This window comes from Sminthopsis crassicaudata, chromosome 4 (genome assembly GCF_048593235.1).
Source record: "Sminthopsis crassicaudata isolate SCR6 chromosome 4, ASM4859323v1, whole genome shotgun sequence".
Taxonomy (NCBI): domain Eukaryota; kingdom Metazoa; phylum Chordata; class Mammalia; order Dasyuromorphia; family Dasyuridae; genus Sminthopsis; species Sminthopsis crassicaudata.
In genome coordinates this window covers 182,551,323-182,569,986 of record NC_133620.1, presented here as the reverse complement: position 1 = coordinate 182,569,986, position 18,664 = coordinate 182,551,323, and the positions used below count along the sequence as shown (strand labels likewise).

General features: G+C 34.4%; 1 long non-coding RNA gene across 1 annotated transcript in view; it reads left to right on the top strand.

The window, feature by feature from the left end:
* The first annotated feature begins 4,769 nt into the window (after nucleotides 1-4,769).
* The window catches only part of LOC141541203 (uncharacterized), a 53,610-nt gene continuing 39,715 nt past the window's right edge, over nucleotides 4,770-18,664 (top strand). Inside the window, exon 1 of the long non-coding RNA XR_012481682.1 lies at nucleotides 4,770-4,991. This is a non-coding gene — a long non-coding RNA (uncharacterized LOC141541203). The remainder of the gene's footprint in view (nucleotides 4,992-18,664) is intronic.

Genomic DNA, 18,664 nt, shown 5'->3' with positions numbered 1-18,664 from the left:
AGGTATTTATAATAGTCTAAATAATTTATTTGCTCAAAGTCTTTTTAAAAACAACACTGTTGTTATTGTATATGATGTCTTGGTTCTGCTGGTTTTGCTTTTCATTATTTCATGCAAGTCTGTTTTTCTAAAATCATTGAGTTTACCATTTCTTCTACATAGTAATATTTCATCACAATAATATATCACAACTTGTTCAGCCATTCCATAATTGATGGGAATTCCTGCAATTTCCAGTTCTTTGCCACCACAAAAAACAAACAAAAAACTGCTATAAACATTTTAGAACAGTAAGTTCTTTTTCTTTTGCCCTATCTTCAGAAACAGACCAAGTAATGGTATTTCTGGGTCAAAGGACATAGGTAGTTTAATATTATTTCTTTCAATCTCTCTTTATTTGTTGTATTTGCTTTATCATATCTCTCTACTTTTCTGATTGATCCTCCTCAGGTTCTTTTGCTGGTACAACATATATACCTTTCCTCCTATGTATGAATGTACCCTAAAGGTATGACCTAGTTCCTTTTCTCTTTATACACACAATGATACAATAATACAAACTCTTTGAGGGCAGGAAATGTTTTGGTTGCTTTATTTTTGTTTGTTTTTTAGGATTTTTTTTTTTTTTTGGCTTGTGTTTGTACTCTCAGCACTTATCACAAAACCCAGCACATAGTAAAGATTTAATAGATATTTTATTTCATTTGACAAACCACTAAGAACAAATAAGATATTGGAAAAATATAGATAATCATATAAGAAAGCTACTCCCTTTCGCAAAGGGCAATTGGAAAGATTTGTTGCAGTTGGAATTTTAGCTGAGATTTGAAGGAAGCCAGAAAGTGAAGAGAGGGCTGGAGAGAATTCTAGGTTTAAGGATAGCTAGTGAAAAAGGATAGAGTTGAGAGATAAAATGCTTAGTGTGAAGAACTAAGAAAGTTAGAATCATTAAGAAAGTTAGATTGACTGTAAAGGGGAGGAAAGTTTAAGACATAGAAAAAACTAAGTCATGATGGACTTTAAAAGCCAAACAGAGGGTTTTGTATTTGATTTCAAAAAGTAGTCACTGGAGTTTATTGAGTGTGTTAGTTGACTTTTTGTGACCTCAGTTAAGGTTTTCTTGTCAGAGACACTGAAGTTTTTTGACATTCCTTTTCCAGCTCATTTTTTACAGAGGAGGAAACTGAGGCAAACAAGGTAAAGTGACTTGCCCAGAGTCACATAAGTAATAGGCATCTGAGGCTATATTTGAACTCAGAAAGATGAGTCTTCTTTATTTCAAGTACAGCATTCTAAGCACTGTATCACGTAGTTGCCTACTGCACTGGGTTGATATAGTTAGATCTGTGCTTTAATAAGATAAACTGAATGAGGGATGGAGGCAGGAGGCAGGAGGACCAACTAGAAAGTTATTGTAGGAGTTCAGATGTAAAATAAAGAAATAATATATTAATTCTCAGGGCATTTGTGGTCCAATTAGGCACAGAATCGAGAAAAAGCTATCAATCTGTCAATCCTTTCCGTGTCCGGGCTGGGTGAGGTTTCCCGTATTGACATAGCCTTCTCAAATGATACTCTCATATCTTCCCATAAACCAGGGGGTTTATCATCTAAGCTATTGTTCTACATCTTTATTTTTTTCAAAGCCAAAACTTTTAGAAACAACCATCTAATACACAGCCTCAATTTTCTAATCTTTAACTCACTTCCTAACCCATTTCAATCTGGCTTCCAATCCTACCACTTGTTGGAAACATTTCTCTTCAAGGTGGCCAGTGAGCTCTGGATTGATGAATCCTTTTCTTAACCCTCATCCTTCTTGACCTCTCTACAGCATTGACACTGATGACCATTCTCTTGCTGGATACGCTTTCTTCCTTTGTTTTTGTTTTTGGAGTTTGCTTGATCATATCTTTCTACTTTTCTGATTGATCCTCCTCAGGTTCTTTTGCTGGTACAACATATATATCTTTCCTCCTAATATGAATGTACCCTAGAGGTATGACCTAGTTCCTTTTCTCTTTATACACTCAATGATCTTACCATATCCTATAGGAACAACTGTTTTCTCTATGGAGATGACTCAAAGATCTACATATCTGGTCTTCTTCTGAACTCCAAGTACACATTACCAACTGCTTGACAGACATCACTACCTGGATATTCCACAGGCTTTTCAAACTAAGCATGAACAAAATGAAGCTAATTATCTTTATTTTTTTTTAAAACCTATATCTTCATTCTAATATAATATATATATACACACACACATATATATATATATATATATATATTTTTTTTTTTTTTTTGTCAAGGGTACAACCATTCTCCCAGAAAAGTTTTTAAAGCCATCAATAAAGCATTAAAAAGAGTGAAAATACTGTGGCCCCAAATTTATTATCTTGTGAATAACAATGAGCCTCTTCAAATGTAGTTAGGTAGGCTCTTGGTTTGGAACATAAGACCTATAAGATTTGCATTTCACTACTGGTTCCATATACAAAGTCTTTTCTCTTTGATAAGGCATGTCAGATCTTTTGTTCTAGTGATAAAGTCTTTAAAACTTTTGGATCACTTCCAAATTATAATAAAGCATCAGAATAGCATCAGCTGAATCCCAATTCTTTAGTTCTATATACACTGGTAACCCTCTATATTCCATACATTCTTCATTTGAATCTTGTTGAATAAGTCACTAGAATTCCGTTCCCAGGGATGATCTTGAGATGAGCATCGGGAATGAATTGCTTTAAAATATATTGTGCCAGGGGGCAGCTAGATGGTGCAGTGGATAGAGCACTAGCCCTGAACTCAGGAGGACCCAAGTTCAAATCTGCTTTCAGACACTTAACACTTCCTAGCTGTGTGACCCTGGGCAAGTCACTTAACCCCAGCCTCAGGGGAGAAAATATTGTGCCAAATTTGATATAATACCTTTTTCCTTTCAAAGATATGTGCCAGGTAGAGAGGAGCCAAGACTCTTATACAAATAAAATATTTCTTTCCATTTGAAAGTTGCACCAAGTATGTTTAAGTACCCCCTTACTAGAAATAATGAGAAAAATAATGGACCTGAATGAGCTTCATAACTAAATTTTCTCTCTAGTTTAATATTAAAGTCTTTCAAGGTCAGTAGAATAACTGATACTCGAAGTAAATGCAAGATGAATTGTATCTCATAAGAAATTCTATATTTTTATAATTAAATCATCATTGAACATGGTGGTCATTGGGTGTATTTGACAAAAAATATTGACTTGGGTATCTTGCTGCAACATCATGCATGTATCTAAAATATAACAACACAAATTCTTTGTCTCCAAACATGTAAATCAATATCCTATTAACACAACGTGAATTCTGCTGCATTGTAGCTAAATGAGTATGTAAGATGCTGTAATGCTTAAACTAGACATTCAAGTAACATAAACAATACTAGAATTCTAATTATGTTCATAGATAGCATCCCTCTAAATCCAATATGTATTTTGTATAGAGATTTAAAATCTGGATGAAAATGTCACAATTTATACTTGTGTTTAAAATAAATGGAGGTTTTAATGTACTATTAAATAACATGTCATTCTGCTTATAATTATATGTCGTTATTTTATATGATTCATAATTGCAATATGGGTCAAAATGTTGAAATTCAAAATGATGAAATAACATGTGATGTTTGAGCAATGTAAGTGGTTTTTAAAGTATTCTTGGAAAATATAAAATGTTACTGATTTGCAAAGATAGTGGTGATGTGAACCTGAGCTTATCAAAATATGTGATTGCAGCATCTTAAAAACCACAGTGAAAGTTGCATCTTATACAATAGGTAGAAAAGATACTAAGATGAAAACAAGTATATTAAAATTCCTCTCAAAAATCCTTTAAATTACTCATAAAGTATAGACCAATAATTTTTAAACAGTTATAATTGGAAAGAGTTAATATGCCTTTAAAAAAAAACACGAGAGTCTATATCAGAGAGAAGATGCATCTGAGATGGTAACTATGGAAACATGTGAATATAATTTTTATTTATCATGAAGCCTTCCTTCCAACCTTTTCCCCTTTTACCGCTCCACAAGCTATTGGTTAAAAAAAAGACAGAAACAGAACATCTAGTTAAATGGAAGAAAACCAGAAACATATCAAAACTTCCCAGTGATGAAAACGGATTAAGAAAAAAAAAAATAGTTTGGAAAAGGCTTCCTGTTTCATCATCAGACAAAGAAATGCCACAGAGAAGTCCAATAGAACTCAGCGAGGGATTTCTAGCTGACCAGTGATGCTAAAAAGACCAGACAATGTTGTTTCCTATTGGTTTAACCAAAATGGATAGATTTTCTAAGGGTATTATAAAAGTAAGGGTCATTTAAAGAAATTAATCAAATCATTCCATCCCACCTAAAGTAAGTATGACCTTAGACATTTATCAGATGAGAATTCATCTTAGTTGTTTACTGTTGTTTACAAAGGTTTGGACACTTCCCTAGGTATCACATGAAATATTTTCAGATTGGTTTATGGACATCTTGTTTATGTCATTTGGGGCTTGTATAAAGTGAAAAAGCTAGTTGAAACCAAACATGCAGTGAGCTAGGAGAGAGTGTTCCAAACAATCTCTGGGGATGAATCACTTGAAGGAAAGGACAACATCTTGATCTTAGTTTCCTCATATCACCCTTTAACCCATAGAAAGACCTTGTGAATTTTGGAAGACCAGAGCATTTATAATTTTTCATTATTGTCTTAGACTAGCAGAATAGCTGGCACAGTGTCTGCATTGGGAGCCAAGGATAGACTAGCAACTATGAAGAAAGGCAACTTTAAGATGCTTAAAGGCTTATATTTACATGCCTAAGAGCAATTTTATGAATATTCCCTGTCAGGAGAAAAGGACCCATGATTCTTTGCTATATGTACTCTCTAAGCTGGAGACCACTTTCACCTGGATTTTGTATGTACTTGTAGGGGGAGAGTATTATGAGGAGGTTTGTACCAGTTGTTCTTTGTATGTGATTTTTTTCTTTCACTTCTTCCTTCTACTGGGGTGGGGGGGTGGGGGAAAGAAAAAGAAAGTTCTTGTAACAAATATGCATCTTGATATAAAGCAAATTTCCACATTGATCATTTCAAAAAATATGTCTTATTGTGTAACTTGAATCTATTGCCTCTCTGTCAGGAACATACTTCATCTTTAATCTTCTAGAATCATGATTGATTCTTGTTTGATTGATGCTTCTTCATCCTCAAAGTTCTTTGTGTTTACAATACTGTTGCTAATATACAAATCATTTTGTTTCTGCTCTTTGTACTCTGAATCTATCCATGTGAGATTTTCTAGGTTTCTCTGAAACTGTCTCTTTCATTTTTTATGGTAAAATAGTATTCCAGTGCATTAATGTATCATAATTTGTTATGCCATTTTCCAATTAATGGACTCTTGCCTAATTTCTCAGTTCTTTACTGTTATTTAAAAAAAAAAGCTGCTAGAAAAAATAAAAAGTATGAAATTTGACACATGTATGTCATTTTCCTCTTTATTTGATCTCTTTTGGGGTTCAGGTCTACTACTGATCTTGCTGGGTTAAAGAGTCTGTACAGTTTAGTACTGTTTAGATAAAGTTACACATTACTTGTCAAAATAGGTGAACCAATTCACAGCTCTGCCAACAGTACAATAGCATACCTATTTTCTTATAATTTCTCTAGCATCTATCACTTTCTCTTTTTGTCAACTTCATCCATTTTATGAGTGTGACTTAGGACCCCAGAGGTGTTTTCATTTGCATTTCTCTAATTGTTAGTAATTTGGAACTTTTCCTTCCTTCCTTCCTTCCTTCCTTCCTTCCTTCCTTCCTTCCTTCCTTCCTTCCTTCCTTCCTTCCTTCCTTCCTTCCTTCCTTCCTTCCTTCCTTCCTTCCTTCCTTCCTTCCTTCCTTCCTTCCTTCCTTCCTTCCTTCCTTCCTTCCTTCCTTCCTTTTTTTCTTTTTCTCTCCCCTCCTCCTCCCCAAAGCTATAAGCAGCTAGATGGCTCAGTGGAATTAATGTTAGGTAGGCTTGAGTTCTAGTTTGTCCTTAGACACAAAAAGCTCTGTGTTCCTGGCTTGGCAAATCACTTAACTTTTGTTGATCTTAATCTTAATTTAATCTTTATTGGCCTCTTTTGGCAAATCTGAATAGAGAAGGAAGTGGCAAACCATTCTGATATCCTTGCCAAGAAAACTATATGGGGACTGAATAGTCAGATATGACTGAACAATAACAATATAGATAGTTTAGATTTATATCCTTGAAAACTGTTTGCTCATATCCTTTAACCATTGATCAGCTAGAGAATAATGTTGATATTTAAAATTTGATTCAGTTCCTTATATATATATCTCGGAAATGAGACTTTTTATCATAGAAACTTGCTGAAAAAATATTCCCAGTTAACCTTTTCTTTTCTAATCCTGACTATATTGATCTTGTTTGTGAAAACATTTTAATTTTGCATATGCTTTTTCATAGATAGCAAAGTCATTAAGAAAAAATGCAAAGAAGCCAAAGATCATTTAAACATTTGTTGCCTTGAAAACTATATGGGATATTATTCTAATGCCACAATTTTCATTTTAAGTGTATCAGTTATTAAGTATCCATATATCATAATGAAATATATTCTAGTTAGGAATAAAGAGGCTCTTTTAGAATGATTCTACCACTTTAGATAAGAATGGTAATTAGGCTTGATTGTTATAATATTTTTGACAATTTTGCTGAGTGTGGTGGTATAAATCTGTAATCTTTCTACTGGAAGACACTGAGACTGGTGAATTGAGTTTTAGAATTCTGAGCTATAATAGGACTAAGGCTGATTGAGTGTTTGCACCAAGTCTGTCACCAATATGGTGAGTCCTCAAGGTGTTTGAGAGTTAGGGAGCAAGTTGCAGGATGAGGGAGAGATTGGTTGGGTGTAAAATGGGGAAGATTAAAACTTCTGTGCCTATCCATAGTGGGTTTAGACTATGAGTGACCTCTTTACTTTCAGCCTTGGGGAAATAGAATTACTTAGCCTCAAAAAAATTGCTTTTGAAAGCGAAGTATGTATGCATGCCCTTTTATGTACCAGCATAAAAAGAATTGGCATTTTTTTTTGTTATGTAGATCATAAAGGAAGGACCATGGGCTAATTAAAGAGGATCTTGGGAGTAAAGCTACTTTGTCAGTGTCTGAGCTTCTAAACAGTTTCTATTTTTTTTTTTTTTTTTTGGTGGGGGTGAGGGAGGAGGATACAGATTCTCCATTGTAAATTTTGGAGAAATAGGTTCACAAATCCAGGATGAAATGATATTTATAAGGACTTTTGTAACCCTACAAGTTAGAGAGTTAACTGGAACTGTGGATTTCAAATTTAGACAAAGGCAGTTAAAAAAATAAGCCTAGGAATTTTGCTGGTAAGATGTAGAGGCTCACAGATGAAGAAAAACTCCTTAGCCTAGGAAATATTATTTTTATTTATGTGTTTTGAATAAGAGAATACAACAGATTGAGGCAGAAGTTTCAAGATAGATAACTAGTGAATTGCTAGGTTTGAGTGAAATTCACTTTAAAAAAATTTACCAATCGAATGGATTCAATGAGGCTAAGTTGTGGCAATGTGGTTTCAAAAAAATCATATAGCTAAAAATTTTTCTCCTCAAATTTGCTGATCAATTCATTATTAGTAGGAAAATTATTTCAAAGTGCATCCCTGAAGCTGGGCAAACAACATTTCCTGACTTGTAGGGCTAATGCTTCTGGGACTCATTCTAGAAGGAGGTTATTAATTAGAATCATAGAATCTTAGAGCTGCATTTTTATAAGGAACAATCCCTTATCCTGAAGGAATGAATTACTATGGAATTCCTATCTTCAGGAAACAGGAAAGTAGGGAAGAGATATTTAGGGAAAACATAGAGTCAGGAAGCCTTGAATTTAAATGTTGCCTTTACACTATCAAGCTGTGTAACTCTGGGTGAGTCATTATGGCATCTGTAACAGGTGGTAATAATGGTTAGAGATCTCTCTTGTGATTTTTCCCTTTTGTTCTGATTTTTCTTTTACAACATGAACAATATGGATTGCTTGCTATCTTGAGCAGGGGAAGGGAAAGGAGGGAGAAAAATTTGGAACTCAAAACCTGAAAAAATGAGTCTTGAAAACTATCTTTACATGTAATTGGAAAAAATGAAATACTGTTGATGAAGTTCTCAGTAGCTGGGACTAATTGGCAGAAAGGGATTGGAGCATTGATGGAAATACTTCCTGGGGCAGGCAGAAAAGGACTCTGATAGAGATTTAGTTTAGTCTTTCATTCCATCCTCTGTAGAGATCTTCTAGTCAGAAATTCAAATTATTTCAAAAGCCTAAGGCCTGCCCTCTGTGGAAGTTGTGGGCAGCCTTGATTTTCTATGCCCTCTCAGAAATCCAAGTTATTGACCTGAGGTTACATTCCCTTTAAAATTTCTCCATGGCTCATGCCATCTTTGCTGAATTCTTCTTGGGGTTAAAGCCCATCAGGGCACTCTGCCTTGTGGTGTCTTTCCTTTCCCTCCTTGGCCATGTCACATGGTATCTGTCCTTTCATCCCCCACTATGTCTCATGCTATCTTTCTCCTTATAGGTAATTCTTTTAGGCTGCTGCCAGTTAAAGACATACTCCAGTCTCATGGTGTGTTCCTTTTCTCTTAGGAGCTCGTTCTTTCCATCATTAATAGTTAAAACTCCTTTTCTTGCTAACTAATATGCTCTCCCAACTCTATTTCATATTTACCATTCCTGTTGCCTATTGTTTCACTTCATTTTGTCTGTAAGCTCTCCTAAATAAGCCTATCTTTTGCCAAAGAGAATGGTCATTGTGAATTCTTCACATGACTGAATGCCTATATCAATCTCAACATTTGGTGCACATCGTTCAGTACTAGTCACATCATTTGTTACATCAACTACATCACTATCAAATGGGAAAAAAAAAACCAAATCAAACCAAAACAAAAAATAATGGATAGAGATCTCTGAGCCTAGAATTAGGAAGACTTTATTTTAAACCCAACCTCAGACATCTATCAACTATGTGACCCTAAGCAAGTCACTTAAATTCTGTTTGCTTCAATTTCCTCATTTCTAAAATGGGTTGAAAAATAGCAAGAAAAATCTACCTTACAGAATCATTGTGAGGACAAAATGAGATTATTTGTAAAGCACTTTTCAAACCTTAGAGTGCTATATAAATGCTTGTTCTTATGTGCGAATTGTACTATATCTGAGTTCGAAGGAACTTCACAGGTCATCCAGTTCACCTTGATACCTGAGTCAGCATACCCATTATCACATACCCTGAAATGTGAAGATAGCCAGTGGTGGGAAACTCATCATATCCTAAAGTAGCCAGTTTTTTTTTTTTAAGACAGCTCTAATTATTAACCTCTCTGACCCTCAGTTCTTTTTCATATTTTTTTCTTTTGATACCTGTTCAACAATTTATGATCTTAGCTGCCTGGGAACCCTGAGAAGTCAAATGACTTGCTAGGATCCCACAATTATTATCAATCAGAGACAGGATTTGAATCTAGGTTTTTCTGATTCTCAAGGTCAATTCTCTATCCTCTACAACAGACTGCTTTCTATAAAATTGAGATAATAATAGCATCTATTTAGGGTTATTTTGAGGACTAATTGAGATAAATTTAGATAAAGCATTTTGCAAACATTATAATGCCATATAAATCCGAGCCAATGAAGATGCCAATAATACTTAATAAGGAATTATTTCTTTATATCGAACTGATATCTACCTCTTAAACTTCTATCTATTATCTCATTCTCTTGCCCTCTGGGGAGCAAGTAATATTCATCCTGTACTATATAGTAACTGACAGAGTATCAATATTCTCTATGTCTTGTGTTTAAACTTCACAATTTTTAAACTTTATAATAAACTACATAAATTCTAAGTCAGAAAACTAATCAAGATAGTCAAATATATTTGTGTTAGCAATATGAGATTTTATGAAAATCCCCTGGACTCTTAGCATAGTGCTTCCCTCCCCCCACCTCCCTGCACTACTCCCATACCCCTCTCCAAGTCCATGGATTTAAAAAGAGAAATCAAGCCAGGGTTGAATGCTTAAAACTCCCATGCATGTCTTCTTATTAGGAAATGCCTGCATGTTCAGAAAAGAAGTCCAGCAGAGAGATGTATTATTCTGTAAAATAGTCTTTTCATTCTAAGTGGTGTAAGCCTTATTACTTGAAATATTGAAAACTGTACTGGGCAAAGCCCTAAACAATGCACAGTAGGAGCAAATCTGAATGGGCAGGGGGGGTTAGATAAGATGAGCAAATTGGCTTACTCTCCTCTCTTCTTTTGGATTCTTCACTGGGGATCTTGAAAGCTGTTTTGTTATAAAGTTAAACCTCTACTGGGGGGTGGGAGGAGAAATGATAGGTTAAAGTGGTTTTGTTTGTTTTCAAATGAAAAATAAGTTTTCAAGTTTTTGCCATGAGGAAGATTTTTTTTCTTTTGGTAATTCATAAAAGATCTTTCTAGCATTCTAGCTTTGGGGAGAGAACTTGAAAAAGTGAAAGAAGCTGAGTGAAAACCCAGAGATGGGACCTAAAAATTCTGTAATGAATATGTAGTGGCCAGACAGGGAAAACACTGATTTCTTTTACAGTTCTTTCTAAACCTTATGATATATCTGCACAAACATTCACATATAAATAGAATCCTTTAATTTGTTAATGTCTTAACATGTAGCATTAACAAATAGTATATATATATACTTACATACCTTGAACATCTTTCTGTCTTTTCTTCCCAGGAAACATATCTCCTTGCCAGAGCTGTAACTAGAAATATTTCCAGCTGGGGCAAGTTTGGATGATGATGATGATGATGATGATGATGATGATGTGTGTATATGTGTAGTTGGCAGCAGTGAAGAGTACAGTCTCACTATGGGCGCAATAATGCCAGAGAAGAAGTATAATTCTTACCTTCTTTGGGGGCATTGGGAAGGGACCTCAGGCCCTATAAAACGGGGAACACAAAAATGGGACCCTGAGGAAATGTTTTCCAGGAAGCTTTGTTTGGCAGTGGGAATGCCATGAAATGAAGCATACAGACTGTGATTACTTTGGGGAAGAAATGTCTTCTCTCCTTATTCCACATATGTTTATGCCTTGAAGCAAACCTGATTCATCTCCTGCTAGTTATGTCTTTTTTCCTCTCTACATAACCTAATTTCTAGGAATATAATAGTAGACTTTTAGAGATTGAAGGGACTTGAAGGCAATTTAGTCCCACTCCCTCATTTCAGACTAAGGTCTAAGCAGGGAAAATGTTCACTGCTAGTAAGGAACAGAACTTGAGTTCTTTGATTCCAAACCTAGTGTGCCTCTGGGAGGCACAGCATTTTGGTCTGAATTTTGGCTCACCATTTCTGGGTGACTTTGGACAAATCACTTAAAATCTTTGGGCCACTTTCCTTGTCTGCAAATGACCTAGAATTAGTTAACCCCTGAGGTTACTTCCAAATTTATCATTCTAGAATCCTGAAGGAAAAATATCAGTCCAATGCAAGGATCTCAGTTCTTATGGTATTTATTTATTTTTATTTTGGATAAGCAGACAGAGAAAGGATCCGTATATAACCATTAGCTTGGCATGAGGGTCTAGAATTTTTAAACCATCTAAACTTTGGTAAAATGCCATTCTTAATAAAATTTATGCTTATTAGGAATAAGCACAAGCACAATAATAAGCATAAGAATTAATTTACAAATTGTTATTAATTTGTAATTTTGACAACTTGTTAAGATTCCTTTATGATCTCACTTTCTTAGTCATTTGTGGACATGTACAAAATATTGAAAAGTTTGAGTCACCAACACTCCTGTTATGGTTTAATAAGATGCAGTCTGCCTTCTTGTTTTAGCTGTCATACTGTAAATAGGTATTCTTTTAATGGTCTATTTAGGGCCACTTATTTTTTTATTTTTGTTGATGGTTTTGCTATTTGAAATGGCCTCCCAGTGTAGTGCTGAAATGCTGTCTAGTGTTCCTGAGCACAAGATTTCTGTGATTTGTCTTATGAAGTAAACCTCCTTTCTCTCAAGGCCAAAAAGTAAATATATGTGTTAGATAAACTACATTCAGTCATGAGTTGTAGCACTGTTGGCCATGAATTCAACATTAATGAATCAACTATATTCAGAAAAAAAGGAAGAGGAAATTTGCTGCTTTTTTTTTGTAAGACCACTCCAAAAAGTGCTGAAGTAAATGTAACTAGAGACTCACCAGAACCTAACTCTATTTCCACTGATTGGAGTGATTCATAGTTCAGAATTAACTAATTTGTGGTGACTTTATAGAACATAACTATGACAAATAATGAAAATTGACTATACTTGGAAACCTGAATGAATTTGAGATATTACTGCTGTGGACTTTACCTTCACTGATGCAAATCATGATCTCTCCATGTTTTCTCATTTTGTATTATTCATCTTTTTCTTATGAGTCCTTCAAAGAACATTGGCATAACACCCTGAAGGCCTTTCCCTTATTCTTAACTGTTTTAGAGATGCCAAGGTAGCACTTGGACCAGCCATCTGTTATTTCCTTCTTTTGCTTTCTTTTTTGGTCATAGATGTTCTCAATGAGTTATTTTACTTCTTGTGGGCAAGTCATTGTTGATCACACTATAGACTATTTACAGAACCACATCAAATTCTTCTATTGTCCTTTGAATTTTTTGGGATAAAAAACAGTTTAGTTTGATGTAAAAATGCTTCAAAAATTGACTATTCTGTCACCAAAATGAAGTTTAGATGTTATTAATAGAAACCAAATCTTATCTGGAGAAGAATCTAGAGAAAATTGTGCTATATCTTAGATAGGTGATGTAATGATTAGAATGCCTGGAGTCAGGATGCCTCATTTTCCTGAGTTCAAATCTGGCCTCAGACACTTAAGCAGCTGGCTGATCCTGAGCAAGTGATCTAACCTTCTTTGCCTCTATTTTCTCATGTGTAAAATGAGCTGAAGACAAAATATAAACCACTCCAGTCTTTGCCAAGAAAATCCTAGATTAAGTCACGAAGAGCAGACACAACAAAAATATCTCAGATCCAGTTACCTTGTTTTTATTCTTTGTAAAATTTCATGACTAACTATTTGGGCTTGAGAGAAGGGAGATTTCATTCACACTACTAGGATATATAGTGCTCCACTCCTTGCTTCCTGTGAAAAGTAGTTATGATCTTTTATGAGACTAGAAAGAGAACTTGTTTCAGGAATCAGAAGACTAGAGGAATTCTGGTTCTGCCATTTAATAACTGTGTGGTGTTGGACAAGTCCCATAACATCTCTGAACTTTAGGGGTTTCATTTGTTAAGTAGGGATAATAATACTTTACCTATCTCAAGACTGTTGTGAATATCAAATATGCATTAGACATTGTGGCAGAATAGCTAGAGAGCTTTTTCCAGAGTAATTAAGACCTGGATTCAAATCCTGATTCCAGCATTTACTGGCTGTGTTGTGGGCAAATCACTTAGCCTCTTAATGTACCTCAGCCTCAGACACTATGTGACCCTGAGCAAGGCATTTAACTTTGTATTATTTTCCTCAGTTGTAAAATGGGGATAATAAATGCATCTTCTTCACAGGGTTGTTTTAAGGATCAATTTAAGGCAAATTTCTAAGAGGACCATGGGTCTAGTTTTTTGTTTGTTTTAAGAGGAAGTCATGATTTCTCTCGCTTGACTGAAGTATAGTTGCTGCTCTGCATGGAGAGTATTTCCTCACTGAGAATTCTCTAAGGCAATGAAATTTTAAGTCCAGTTTTCATATGTGTTTGTATATGTATAATATACAAATAATTTTCAACCTATAAATATATATAAATTATATATGCATTTATAAAGCAAATATCTGTGTAGTATTAGTATTATTCTGCAAATTTACAAGTGATACTTTTGTTCTCCCTGGTTTACTTCAAGAGAATGACTTCACTATGAATTTGCCTTTCATCAGCAAATATCACTTTCTAAATTTGATATAAATGCCAAAAAACTCAATTTACCACCTTTTGGGGCTGTAGTTAATCCTTTTCTAATTGCAAAGATTATTATCTTTCTAGATGAGCTAAATTCAAAGTCATCATCCAATAACAGCAACAAGCACTGATGGCCTAAAGGGAAATAGTGCCATTATTTTAAAAGCCTTGTCAGTTTGTAAGCTCTCATTGTTTCTTAGCTTTCAGAGGCCTCATGGTTTGATGGCTGGTAGAGTTTTAAAGGGTTTTTGGACATAAAAGGCCCCAGGTTTCATTTACTGAGAAGAAGAAGGGAAATAAACATTTATAGAGTGCCTAGTCTGTGCCAGGCACTATGCAAGCATCTTTTACAAATTGATCCTTAAAACAACCCTGTGAGGAAGATGCATTTATTATCCCCATTTTACAACTGAGGAAAATAATACAAAGTTAAATGCCTTGCTCAGGGTCACATAGTGTCTAAGGCTGAATTTAAACTCAGATCTTCTGACTTCAGGCCCAGAGTTTTATCTACTGTATTACCAGCTGCCTTTTACAGATACAGTAATAACTCTTCTTGGGAATGTTACATTTTTATGAGTCAAGTTTATCTGTGAAATGTGTATGCTGAAATTTTTTTCTTCTTAAGTATCATTATGTGAATATCAGAGGTTTATAGTTGAAAGGCACCTTTAAAAATATCATCTTGTTCAACTCCTCCACTTTAGGGACTAGGAAATATAAGTAGAGAGAAGTGAAATGATTTGCTCAGTCATCCAGATAGAAAGAAGCAGAGCCAGAATTTGAATACAGATTCTCTAATTTCTCATTGAACACCATTGCTGGAACTAAACTAGAAGTAATCTCTAGTCAGGAGAGAGAAAACAAACTAGACCTGTGATTTTATTAGTGAGGAGAACTGGTAAAGAACCCTTGTTTAACACTATTCGGAAGCAGTTCCCTTTTAACCTTTAAAATCCACCCCATAATTCTTTAGGGAAATAGTTCTGGATAATATCTCTAATCCTCCCTGCCCAGGTCAAAGAGTGAAAGGGACTTTGACCTTGTTTATGAGAATAAAGTTGGTTCTGCTCCTTCAGTTCTATTTACCTCCAAACTAGCTTCCTTTTGTCCTTTTAATATTTCTGCAAATGTCTCTCTTCTTCCATTCACTTAGCTCCAAAACCTTGGAGTTATCTTTGACTTTCTTCTTTAGCGTTCTATCTCCTTTCATGCTATTGTCTTAAAGGCATTCATCCCTCCTTCAAATTTCCAGGCTGAAATGAGAAAAAAAAAAGAAATTTATGTGATAATTTTGTTGTGTATTTGAAAGGAATAAATTATAAGTTATGCATAGTAGATTTGCTGTTTCATGTGCAATCATCTTTTTTATTATGCTATGTTAAAGAAATACCTGTTGGTTCCATAAATTAAAAATAAAATAAGTTAAACTTTTTTTTAAAAAAGAAAAGTTATAAAGGAATAAATCTCAATTTGCTTGACCTCCAGTGTCACAGAAATATAGACCATTACATCTAGCGGGAATCTTAGATATTATATAGTTCCACACTGTCCACTACAGAAGAAGAAATGGAAGCTCAGGGATATCAAAGTGAGTTTCCTAAGATTAGTCATATAGTTAGGGAGTGAAACTGGATTCAAATTGCATATTTTGACAGCAAGTCCTCTTTGAAACTATTTTTGTTTGGTCACAGTTTGGAAGTTAAGGTCATGGTATATGTTTAATGTTGGGCATGTTAAATTGGGCCTACAATTAAAAAAATTCAAAATGAGTGAATTTTACTGGCTTTGTATTAACTCAGCATAATCTCCAGAGAAAAACAGAATAAGTTCATAAAAAGAAGCAAGTTTTGGTCTCAACTACTCATCACAATGAATTTTTGTAGGTTTAGTCAAAATAAATTAGGGTTTCTTTATTTGTTGGTCAGGGCATTTGTAGTAGTACATTGTGTGCTTAAATTTCTCTGAAAACAGATAAAGTTAACATGTAGCCTCTGCATCTACTCACATTTGACCTCCAACCAAGCAAACAGGAAATAGAACTGACTTTGTGTTCAGAGATAATACAGGCCAAATACTTCTGATATTAGTTTTATGCACTTGCCTGACTCTGAAAGATAATGAAGATGATGCTTTTCTCTTCAAATAAGATTGACTGACATTGATATTCTACAATATTTTGGTTTGGTTTGTTTTTTATCAAAGCAGAGGCATAGGAGGGATCTCTATATCTAATATGAATTCCAAGAGCCACCCAGACTCTTCTGGGCCTGAGAATCTCAGGTTTAAACCAAAGAAAAATAACTTCCAGCCCACTCTTTAAGGAAAGACCAATGCAAAGGATAAAATATTGTTCTACTGCAGTGCAGATTGGGAGGAAGCTAATATGCTCAGAAAGAGGTAAAAAGGTCCTTATCCTCTGCCCAGATTTAAAGTAAGGCTGTATGAGTGCATTGAGGGGCTTGGTGAACAGATATCTTAGGGTTTATAGCTGAAAGGGGTTTTGGAAAGTCATAGAAGCACATTTTTTACCATCTATTTCTATTCAATTTAATTAGAGTCAATGCAATTTAACAAATGTATGTTTATTAAATGTATGTATAATGTAGGCAGCTAGATAGCACAATGGATTGAATTTTACCAAGGAAATTTCAAACAACTAGTTGGACATGACTGCAAATGAAAACAATAATCACCTCCTGCATTGTCTTTCAATGTAGACCAATATTTCATGATTTTCTTTTTGACTCACACTGAGTTTGAGCACTAAACTCCCCAAATCTTTTTTAAAATTGCTGTTTAATCATATCTCTTGAATTCTGTACTTGTGAAGTTATTGTTTGAACCCACATAAGACTTTATTTTTAATCTTAGTTAAATTCTATCTTATTAAATTTAATTCAGTATTCTTACCTGTCAAGATCTTTTTAGATCTTGACTGTCATTCAATACATAGGTGATTCCTACTAATCTTCATCTGCAAATTTGATGAACCTGCCCTCCCTAACTCTAAGTCATTGATACAAACATTAAATGACTTAGGGTATGATCCTTGTGGCATGTTACTGGAGGCCTGCCAATTTAACACTGTAATAATTTTAAAGCCATCTTATTGTATTAGCATCTAGTTCAAATCTTTCCATCATCTCTGTAAAATTAATATTAGTTACTTCATGAAGTATTAATCTAGGCAAATTCTATAGTATTCCTTTGATTTTTATAATTTAGTAATCCTGTTAAAGAAGTAAACTAAGCTATTTGAGCAGGACTTATTCTTGACAAAGTCATACTAGCTTTTTATAATTATAATTTCTTTTTTCTTGACTTTTCATTATTCATCTCTTGTATGAGATTTTCTAGAATTTTCCCAGGCATTGAAATGAAACTCACAAGCCTGTAGTTAACTATTTTAAAATTAAGATGATAGGCACCCTTTTTCAGTCATGTAATACTTTAAAATATGAATGACAGTGGCTCAAAACCAGTTATTTCAAAACCCAAGGAAGTAGTTCATCATGGGCAAGTGATTCCAATTAATAATAAAAGGCAGCTAACTACATACTTTCTTAATATCTCCTTACCGTTGGTATCAACTCCCTACTAGCCATATTTGTGCTGTTGTTTCTGAAACAAAGGTCTTTCTTTTGGCAAAAGCAACATCCTTCTACCTGTCTCTAATATAGTTGAAATTAGAACTGAAGAATTCTTTCTTCTCTCGTCCATTTTTCTTATTTTATTTAACCTAAATGGTAGTCCTATCTATCCTTTCTTTGATCCATATGTCCACCCGCCTCTTCCTGCCCCAACCTAACTTAGTTTCTCCTCCCTCCTTTTTTATTTTGACACTCCTTGTGTTGACCCATTCTCAGTTTTAGCATTCTGAAATTATTTTTTAAAGGATTATGGCATGCTCATATCTATCCTGATGCCTGTATTTGCTGCTTTTTTTTTTTTCCTCCTGTATATTTGGCTTAACAAATTAAGTTGGTTGATGAATATCCTTTATATCTACATTGGCCTTTTAAGATAACATTTTTTTCTCTTCATTGAAACTGTGTCTCTGTGTTTTTTGAGTTTCATTCCTGAGAGTTTTCCAATCTTTCTGGACTGGCTTCCCCTATAAAATTTTAGTACATAAGATCCTAGGTATATTTTCTTTTAACCCTTTGAAATCTATTTTCTGAATTCTAAAATTCATATCTTTTCTATGTTACAAATTTTAAGATTCAGCATTTCTCTAAAATGTTTCTATCATTTTTACTCTAGCAATAGTTCTTCTCTGTTGGTGAGAATCCAAATCCAGTAGAGATTGAGCTTGTTACTGTCCCCATGTTTTAAAGAATAAAATTATCATTAAATCAAGTCAAAAAATATTTACCTTTTCTTTTTTAAGCAGAGAAAAAGTATATGGATAATTGAAACCTCCCATCACTACTATATCATGTCCCTTTCAGGCCTATGATCTGTTCCCCAAACTCATCCCTTCCTCCTCCTCCCTTTTTTTTCCCCATCCAAGTAATATATAATTTGTTCTTATGACTGTGTTTGTTTTTCCTCATTCCATTGGTCTTTATCCA